The sequence below is a fragment of the Idiotropiscis lumnitzeri genome, unplaced genomic scaffold, assembly GCF_059441095.1.
Source record: "Idiotropiscis lumnitzeri isolate Australia: NSW breed Sydney's pygmy pipehorse unplaced genomic scaffold, RoL_Ilum_1.0 HiC_scaffold_105, whole genome shotgun sequence".
NCBI classification, from domain to species: domain Eukaryota; kingdom Metazoa; phylum Chordata; class Actinopteri; order Syngnathiformes; family Syngnathidae; genus Idiotropiscis; species Idiotropiscis lumnitzeri.
Window position 1 is genome coordinate 493430 of NW_028283643.1, and position 10582 is coordinate 504011.

The following is a 10582-nucleotide window of genomic DNA, read 5'->3' on the forward strand; positions in this document are numbered from 1 at the left end:
TATGCAAGGATGTTCTTTGTGGACTACAGCTTGGCATTCAACACAATCATCCCAGACATCCTCGTCGCCAAACTGGACATTCTCGGCCTCCCTGCCCTCACACGCATCTGGATTAAGGACTTTCTGACCAACAGACCCCAGACTGTGTTGCTCGGCCCCTACACGTCCTCCACCTGCATGCTGAGCACCGGTTCCCCTCAAGGATGCGTGCTGAGCCCTCTCCTATACGCCCTCTACACCTACGACTGCAGCCCGGCCCACGGCAACAACAGCATCGTCAAGTTTGCTGACGACGCGACAGTGGTCGGTCTGATCTCGAAAGGTGACGAGACAGCCTACAGAGAGGAGGTAAAGAGACTGACAGCTTGGTGCAAGGACAACAGACTGCAAAAACAAAGGAGATTGTCGTCGACTTCAGGAGGAACAAGACGGTGCCGCCCCCCCTCTGCATTGAAGGCGTGTGTGTGGAGAGGGTCCACACGTTCAAGTTCCTCGGAGTACAGATCTCCGACGACCTTTCTTGGACTCACAACACCACAGCAGTGGTAAAGAAGGTCCACCAGCGTCTGCACTTCCTGAGAGTCCTCAGGAAATTCAACCTGGACAGGAAGCTGCTGCTAGCCTTCTACCACTCGTCCATTGAGAGCCTGTTGACGTACTGTGTCTCCACCTGGTACAGCGGCTGCACTGAGGCGGACAGAGTGAGGCTCCAGAGGACAGTCAAAACAGCGCAAAGGATTATTGGCTGCCCTCTCTCCTCACTGTCGGACATCTAAACCGCCCGGTGCCTCAGAAGGGCTCTCAACATCGTCAAAGACAATACCCACCCAAACTCACACCTGTTCGACCTGTTGCCCTCTAGCAGGCGCTACAGATGCATCAAATCGAGGACCAATAGACTGAGAAACAGTTTCTTTCCGAGAGCCATCTCCATTCTGAACTCTCACACACACACGAGAACACCCCTACCTTGCAGAACAGCATCGTGATGTGTTTTTATATACCCTATTCTGTACTAAATTCCATTGCACTCTCTTATTTATTTATCTAATTTATATATTTGTCTGTATTATTGTTGTATTGCACTGGAGAGGGGAGCCCTCTAATCTCGTTGCACACTTGAGTACAATGACAATAAAGGGATTTCTAATTCTAATTCTAATTCTACTACGCATAGGAATGACTGATTGTAGTCATGGTCTTTACTGTTTTATGATATTATTTTCACATGCTAACGTTATATTACTTAGTTTATAAATGTGTGAACATAGTATTTTCATGACCTACACTCACATTCACATCATACATATTCAGTCTGCACATTACAAACTGATGACAAGCCAAACAGCACTTCATGGACAAATATGACAAAGCACATTCTCCACGTAGGCCATAGAGATGCAAACATACCAAATTGGGCACTGGATTTAGTTTTAAAATCGCTGCATTGGCTCCCCGTGTGTTTCAGGATTGATTTTAAGGTGCTTCAATTAGTTTTTAAATGCCTTAACGGTCTTGGGCCATCCTCGCGGACCCTGAGGTCCTCTGGCACCGGCCTGTTAATTATTCCTAGGGTGAGGACTGGAACACATGGCGAGGCTGCATTCAGCCATTCTGGTCCTCGTCTATGGAATAGCCTGCCGGAGGACATCAGGTCCGCAGAGACCGTTGATATTTTTAAAAGGAGGCTCAAGACCAGACCTGGGCATTGCACGGCCCGCGGGCCACATCCGGCCCGCCGGGTGGCACTGACTGGCCCGTATGACAGACCTGGGCATTGTATGGCCCGGGCCACATACCTTTGGTTGACTCTGACCGCGAGTGTAAGGTTAATTGGAAATTTCAAAATAAACATACTTTTTAATTTCACCTCATTCATGGGCTAAAGCTGCACTGCTTTTATTCTGAAATTGTTTTGTTTTTTTTATTCCCGCACAATGTGCGTCGCACATAATGACGTAATGCGTTTATCAAGACATGCGCGCAATTGAATCACAACAAGACGACGTTCGCCCTCAAAAATGTCCGCTCAGGCTAAAAAAAGAAAGGTAGATGCCGAATGTAGAATTTTCAACAAAAATTGGACAGCGAAGTATTTATTTACTGAAGTTAGAGGTAAAGCTGTGTGTTTAGTTTGCGGGGAGCAGATCGCCGTGTTGAAGGACTACAATTTGAGTCGGCATTACCAGACGAAACATGGAGAGAAATATAAAAACGGCACCAGATAACAATGAACTGGGACACTTTTTCTCAAAATCACAGTTCAGTGACAGTCAATATGTTGTATCTTGCTTAATGTTTGGTGCAAAAAGACAATATTGTGATGTCTTTAAAATGCTCAGAACCTTTACACAACTATCCAACAGTATATGGAACTCAAAATGTGTTTTGAAGTGAATGTGACAGAATATGTTTACTAATATGAGTCACAAATAGTAAAAAATGTTAATATTTTGTCTACCATTGTGTTGAGAAATTTGAATGAATAAATTTTTGGAAGGCAACCTCATTTTTTCAGTTTATTTGGTATTTAGTTTCATTGCTTAACTTTAATATATACTCTTGCCAGCTTGTCAAAACAGTGCTATTTACTGCTTTTTAAAAAAGAAATACAATTAATATTATGCAGAATTGAGTTCAGCCTTTTGGCCCGGCCCTCCACAATATTTTATGTTTCTTATGCGGCCCCATGGAAAAAATAATTGCCCACCCCTGCTCAAGACTCACCTTTTTTGTTTGGCTTTTAAATAATTTATCTTAGTCTTTTAATTCAGGACTGTCATTTTATCTATTATCATTGTCTTTAATTTTTTTTAGCTTCTTTGTCTTTTAGTATCATTTTTCTTATACATTTTAGCTCCGTCGTTTTATATTATTGTCTTTTAATTTTTAGCTTCTTCTATGTCTTTTAGTATCATAATTTTTCTTAAATATTTTAGCTTCGTCTTTTTATATTATTGTCCTTTAATTTTTAGCTTCTTTTTTGTTTAGCATTATCATTTTCTTTTATATATTTTAGCTCCAGTGTTTCCTCAAGGGGGGCCTCCGCGCTGGGAGGTGTGGCTGGCCTTCTCACAGGGGGCTTCATCCCGGAGGCTCCTTAGGCCCGGGGCCCTCTGCACTATGTGTAGGGTCTACCCCGGTCAGTCTGGGCTAGGGGTCTGTGTGTTGGCGCAGCTCCCTGTGGGCGTGAGCCGTCATCCCTCTCAGCGCGGATTACCTACCCTGGGTACATTTTCTCATATGGTTTCTCTGTGCCTTACCCTGTCTTTCTACTAAGATGGTTTATTAAGTTGTGTGAATGCGAGTGTTCTGTGTGTATGCGAGTTCAGGCGTGTATGTTGATGTGTCTTGTGTTTATGTTGAGTGGGTGGAATGGGTTTTAGTTTTTCGTTGTAATTTGGATGTTTTTATTGTACAGCACTTTGAGCTGCATTTTATGTATGAAAAGTGCTCTTATAAATAAAATTTGATTGATTGATTGGAGGGTTCACTGGGACGCCATTGCAAAAACACATTCTGAAAGACATAATTTGATTTTGGAGCACACATACATGCACACTGACAAGATTACAGGGGAATACCAGCAGGAGAGACGGAGAGACTGCCCGCCGGAGAAGGCCAGCCGTGGAATACCAGTCTTGGGGACCAGCTGGGAATCAACCATCCAGACAATGATTAATCTGGAGAGGACCTTCCCTTGGACGTAGACCCGTGTCGGGGGAAGAATGTGAGGCTGGGCTGAGATAACGCACGACTCTTTTCGACTGTGCTTGCCCGAGTACATTTTCTCATGAGATTAAGAAAAAGCCGCTCAGTACTATTTCCTGAACCTCTGCCCCATTCATTTCAAAAGTCCTAGATAATGTAGTCGCCACTCAACTCCACTCTCATCTCACCTGCAATAACCCTTTCAGTCCGGTTTCCGTGCACTTCACAGCACTGAATCAACTCTACTCAAGGTCACCTCTGATCTCCTCATTGCAGCTGACTCCGATTCATTCTCCATTGTCATCCTTCTTAACCTGACTGCGGCCTTTGACACCATCTCACACACCATCCTTCTCAAAAGACTTTCTTCCATCGGCATCACCCACACCGCCCTCAACTGGTTCCATTCATACTTCAAAGACCGCACTCAGTTCATCCAGCTTAAATATTTCTCATCAAAGTCCCTCCCAGTCACCTCAGGTTTGCCCCAAGGCTCGGTCCTTGCCCCCCTATTATGTATCATATACCTCCTTGCCCTTGGCAGCATTTTCCGAAAATTCAATATCGCTTTATATTGCTTCGCGGATGACACCCAGCTCTAGTTCTCCTGCAAACCCAGCATATCACTCCCTCCCACCTCCGTCACCTCCTGTCTATCTGAAATCAATGACTGGTTTTCTAATGATTTCATGAGGCTTAACAGCGACAAAACAGAAGTTATTCTTTTCAGTACAAAATCAATACAATCCAAAGTTGTCAGTTTTCCCATTCCTGTTGGCCCCTCCATTGTTTTCCCCTCCCCTCAGGTCAAGAGTCTGGGTGTCATCCTTGACAGCACTCTATCTTTCCATAAGCATAATAACACAACCCGGTCAGCCTACTTCCATCTGCACAATATCAGTCAACACCGCCCCTCCCTTTTTCCCTCATCCACTTCTATTCTGGTCCAAGTCGAGTCAAGTCAATTTTATGTGTATAGCCCTTAATCACAGACAGTCTCAAAGGGCTTTACATAACCACAATCAACATCCACTGATCTTAACCCCCAGGAGGGCAAGGAAAAACTCAAAATCCCATTGGGGGAAAAGTGAGAAAACTTGAGAAGGGACCACAGATGGGGGGGAAACCCCCTTCCAGGATGACCAGGCTGCTTTGGATGCTAAGTGGGCAACATTTGACACATACAATGATGCTATACAATGTTAGATGAGATAATGTGAGAGTCAATTAAATGAAGTGCTGCAGGAAGATGACTTTAGTGGAGTGGGTCCTCATCCAGGACCGTAATCTCCATGGCAGCATATCCGAGGATGAGCCTTCGATCTTGAAATAGTCAGTTTGGGGTAAATTCAAAACAGCCACTTCCAAGTGAATCACCATCACCTAATTCCCAAGCCGTGGAATTGGGAACAGAAAAAAAAGAACAGAAATAGTAAACAGGCCAACAAGTAGTTCAACGAAGTGCTGAAATATAGGGAAATCAGAAGAGGCGCTGCATGAAGACGACTTTGGGAGAGCAGGTCCCTCCCCGGTTGGTCAGTGCCGTAATCTTCATAGCAGGTCACCATCACCTAATTCCCAAGCAGGGGAAGAGGGGGCAGAAAAGAGGAGAAGCGGCAGTAAACAGGCCAACAAATAATTAAATTAGATGCTAAAGTATATAAATAAATTGATCAAATGTCACGCTGCAGGAAGACGACATCACTGGAACAGGTGCATGCCCAGTTTGTCAATGCCTTAAACTTCCTAGTGGGTCACCGTCACCTAATCCCCCAGCCGGGGAAAAGGGGGCAGAATAGAGAAGAAAAGAGAAAAAGCGGCAGTAAACAGGCCAACAAATAGTTCAACTAAATGCACAAGAGTATAAATGCGTCTTTAATAGTGTTTTGAACATTTCTACTGAGGTGGCGCCTCTAATACCTGAGGGTAGTGCATTCCAAAGCATTGGTGCCCGAATAGAGAACGCTCTAGAACCTGTGGACTTCTTTTTGGCTCGCGGAATCACTAAAAGACCAGCATTTTGTGAGCGAAGGTTTTGGGACGGAACATATGGTACCACGAGGTCAACGAGATAGGAAGGAGCTAAGCCATGCAATATTTTATAGGCAAGTAGCAGAACTTTAAAATCACATCTCAAGTGGACCGGAAGCCAATTCAAATTTGCAAGTATCGGGGTAATATGATCAAACTTTCTCGTTCTAGTCAAGAGTCTAGCTGCTGCATTTTGAACTAACTTTTAATACTAGACATGGGGAGACCCGAGAGCAAAATGTTACAATAGTCGAGGCGAGACGTAACAAACGCATGGATTAAGATTTCTGCATCACAAGTTGATAGAATTGGGCGAATTTTAGCAATGTTACGCAGATGAAAAAATGCAGTTCTAGTAATATTTTTAATGTGCATTTGAAACGACATAGTTGTGTCAAATATAACACCGAGATTTTTTGTTGAATCCTTTTGGGCAATTTATCGATACTCATAGTGGTGTCTTTGAAAAAGGTACCGATGACGCGCTGGTCCAATGATCAGCATCTCGGTTTTATCTGAGTTAAGACGCAAAAAATTGAAAGACATTCATAGTTTAATTTCGGCAAGGCATGCCTCTAATTTATAGCAATCACACGGATTCGTTATATCCAACGGCATGTATAATTGCGTATCATCAGCATAACAATGAAAACTAATGTTATATTTCCGTATAATATCACCAAGCGGTAGCATCTAGTACCAATCCCTGCGGAACTCCGCGTGTGATCTTACAAAGATCAGAAGTCGCATTGCCATGAATTACACGGTGCGTCCTCTCCGACAGATACGAATTAAACCAAGAAAGCGCTGAACCTGAAATGCCAACACAAGTTTCAAGGCGTTTTAATAATATGTTATGATCAAGTGTCAAAAGCGGCGCCAAGATCGAGTAAGAGTAATACAGTGAACCCTCGGTTATCGCGGTTAATGGGGACCGAGACCACCCGCGAAAACTGAAAATCCGCGAAGTAGCGGCGCACCTTCAAAAATGCTTAAATTATATATATATATATATATATATATATATATATATATATATATATACGGGTAGAGAGAGAGAGAGTGAAATTCATGTTATAACAAAAAAAAATTATTATTAAAACTTCTTATTTTTTTATTCCCCAGCCATTATTTTTGTATTTATTCAATTACTTATTTTTGTATTTATTTAATTACTTCGACTTTTAACTTCTGGTACGCCGTCCGGTGTGCCCTGTGAATGTTATGATCCTCCAGCAGAGCTGGAGGATTGAGCAGGACTCTCCAAACGCAGACACAAGTAGGATAACAATCCGACGCCAGGTAGTCAGTGTAGGTGGTAGTGAGTGTAATCAGTGAGTGAATGGGAATCCGGTGCGGGGCTGGTGGGCGCGTCTCGCAGCAGCTGACCGCATGGCGCGAGACGATCGCTGGAGGAACGCCCACACAGCTGAAAAAACAAAAACACACGCGGCATGACAGGCACGGATCATGCCAGTGAAATGAAAGGTGGCATTCTTCATTTATTTATTTATTCATTTATTCATTCATAACTGACAGCCTCGCGCTCCGCTCGTGCCCGGGGGGAAGAGGTGCTCCTCTTCGGCTTAACTGTGACGCGAGCATGCCCTCCTCCTCCGGAGCTTCCATTCGGTTAAACTTAGGGGCCGCTTGACACCGCCCGTGCCCGGGGAAGGTGCTCCTCTTCGGCTTAACTGTCACGCGAGCATGCCCTCCTCCTCCGTAGCTTCCATTCGGTAAAACCTGATTGGAAAGGTTCAAATTGATTATTACTAGTCATATATTCATTAAGTTTTTCAAGATTTTTGCAATAAACGGAAGATTTGAAACCGGTCTATAGTTGTTGAGACTCTCTGGGTCGAGGTTTGGTTGCTTAAGTAGCGGTCGCATAATGGCGGTCCTAAAGCTGCTGGTACTATACCCGTGGTAAGTGATAGATTAATAATATTTAAGACAGACGGTCCTAGGGTCATAAACAGTTCTTTAATTAGTTTGCCAGGAAGCGGATCGAGCACACAAGTTGTCGGTTTTGCCCCACTAAGCAATTTTGTTTGGCTTTCAAGAGATACTTTTTTAAATTGAGATAAGGTTATCGGACAGTTATCAGCCCTAATGTCCCTATTAACACCATTTATGACGGAATTCAACGGAATTGTAAGAACAGTGTCTTTAATCTCATCACGAATACACTCAATCTTCTGAGTAAAGAATTGCATGAAATCGTGAGCTGAATAGGAAGAGCTATCCGAGGTTGGTTGCTGTTGCGTTAGCATTGCTACAGTAGCAAATAAATATTTAGGGTTGTTTTTATGTAAAACAATTAATCTAGAGTAATAATTAGTTTTGGCTAGATTGAGCGCTTCCTTGTATAAACTAGCACACCATGCCTGACGGAAGACCTCCAGTTTGGTCGCACGCCATTTGCGCTCAAGCTTCCTACAAGAATCGTTTCAGTATGCGTGTTTCCTCATTAAACCACGGAGTCAGCCTCTTTGGACAAGTTTTAGTTTTTAAAGGTGCGACGGAGTCAGGCGCATTTAACAGAGCGACATTAAAGTTGTTTGTAAGATCATCAATCGTACCAATATAATTAGGAAACGAATCGGTTACTAAAGGGAGTAGCTCAGAGAGCGCAGCGGTGGTTAAGGAGCTAATGTTGCGGCTGCTATAGCTTTGATCATGGTCAGAACGATGGCAATGCGCCAAGACTTCAAATTTGATTAAGTAATGGTCAGCTATAGCACTAGTATATGGTAATACAATTATTTTTGAGGATGCTAAGCCCCGGGTTAATACCAAATCTAACGTGTTACCATTTATATGCGTTGCTTCATCTATTATTTGCATGAAACCAAACATATCAATTATTGTCCGAAACGCCACGGTAAGTGGTTCCGACGGGAGATTCATATGAATGTTGAAGTCGCCCATGATATATTATCCGCATGAGTTACCAAATCAGCCACAAATTCAGAAAATTCATCTAAAAAGCCTGAGTAAGAGCCAGGGGGACGGTAAAAAACGGCAAGATAAAACGGCAGTGCGGCCGTGGATCGCATAATGAGAACTTCAAATGTTTTGAAGGAATTGCTAGGACGAGGACTAAGTTTTAGATTAAATTCGGAAATGAGGGCTACACCCCCATCTTTCTCATCATTGCCTCTCGCAGGCAAGGGGCCAGAGACAATTACTCGACTCAGACTCATCTTTCTGGCGAGATCACAAGTCCTTGCTATGTTTTTTCTTTGTGATCTCTGATTGCTTCATCCTAGTTGTTGGAGCAGTTTTCTTTTGAGTAATGCAGTATGGCAACACCACCACTAGGGCAATTGATGACGTCAGCACTGGTTGCGTTCATCCATAAATAACAAATGCAGGACAGGTGGGGGAACGCTGTCGGATACCGTTTTTCAACCGCACTTACTCAAGACGCATTATTTATGTACAAACTGGAAGATAGAAGATAGTATATTGTATTGATTACCGCATATGCACGGATGTTTTTGATTTGAAGTTTGGAAGACCGTAGCCATTGATTTATTTATTTGATTTACTTGACTTCACGGCATGACATCTGGACTGAAATGACTACGATTAAGACTAACCCTTGACTGTTTGACGTGACATACATAACTACACATCAACATCAAGACCAGTGAAGCCGAGCGAACGTCATCGCAACTTCAACCCATGGTGAGTGAGTGCGCGTTAAAACTTTCTTTAGCCAGCGTATCATTGAAACGGCAGTAACACTAGTGTCATTGGAGCCGACGTGTATCACTATATCTGAATAGCTAGCGTTGTTTGCACTGCGCTGGTGTCTAGGTCTCTTGCGTGCTAGCTCCATAAGATTAGCTTCAATGTCGGGTGCTCTGGCCCCAGCAATACACATTCTGTGGTTGGATTTTCAAGCTTAATGTATCGAGTAATGGAGTCACCTTTCACTAAAGTGCGGGAGCCAGGAGACCGAGGTGGAATGGAACTGCTCTGTGTCTTAACAGGCTCAACGCGATTAGCAAGCCGTTTACGGCCAATGCTAACCGGTGCTGTCCGCCACATTTACGCTTACCACATTACTCTGCTCTAGCTGGCGGACACGTCCCTCCAGCAGGGAGAGTCTTTCCATGAGAATGGTGCAAGTGTTGCATGTGGTGGTGCACGAAACCATAGTTGCGTTTACTCGCCTGGTGGATGAAAGCAGACGAACAGATGTCGCGCCGAAAGTGACGACACCCTCCACGACCGGGATTCCCACGTTGTCGTCGTGTGGAGGCTTGAGCGGCTCCCTGGAGTGCAGCCAGCATTCTGGGGGCCTGACTAAGAGGAATCCCACCCTGGTGGTCGAACCAAGCGTTAAAAACTTGCTCTCGACTACACACCTCAAAAATGGAAATGGAAGCTCAAAGAAGGAATATTCATACTGGATCGGCCGTCGCCCAGGATAACCAGGTCCGCGTTGGTGCAGTAGAGAGTCCTGCAACTTCGAAAAATACGCTAGACTCAGTTAATGATGACCTAAATGACAATGTAGTGACAGTAGGAGGAGGACTGAGGATAATCTCATTGAATGTGGAGGGTATATCGATGGCTAAGTGTGAGTTGATGGCGCAGATGCTGAGGGAGAAAGATGTACAAGTGTTGGCACTGCAGGAAACTCATCTGACTAAAGAATCGCCCCCATCGAGATACAGTATATCCAGCTTCATACCCATCACGAGAATAGATCATCAACAGTACGGAACCATGATATATGTACATGAAGACATCCCTGCCATAGACAGAGGATCCTCTATGGACGAACACAATATACACAGGTCAGAGATTGAGGTGCTGGGTACAA

General features: G+C 44.0%; 1 long non-coding RNA gene across 1 annotated transcript; it reads right to left on the reverse strand.

Annotated features, from left to right (window-relative positions):
• Nucleotides 1-7306: 7306 nt before the first annotated feature.
• On the reverse strand, nucleotides 7307-10224 carry LOC148315546 (uncharacterized). The gene is made up of 3 exons (XR_015840833.1): nucleotides 10164-10224; nucleotides 9927-10076; nucleotides 7307-7485 (listed from the first exon to the last, which is right to left on the reverse strand). It is a non-coding gene; the product is annotated as an uncharacterized LOC148315546 (long non-coding RNA).
• Nucleotides 10225-10582: the final 358 nt, after the last annotated feature.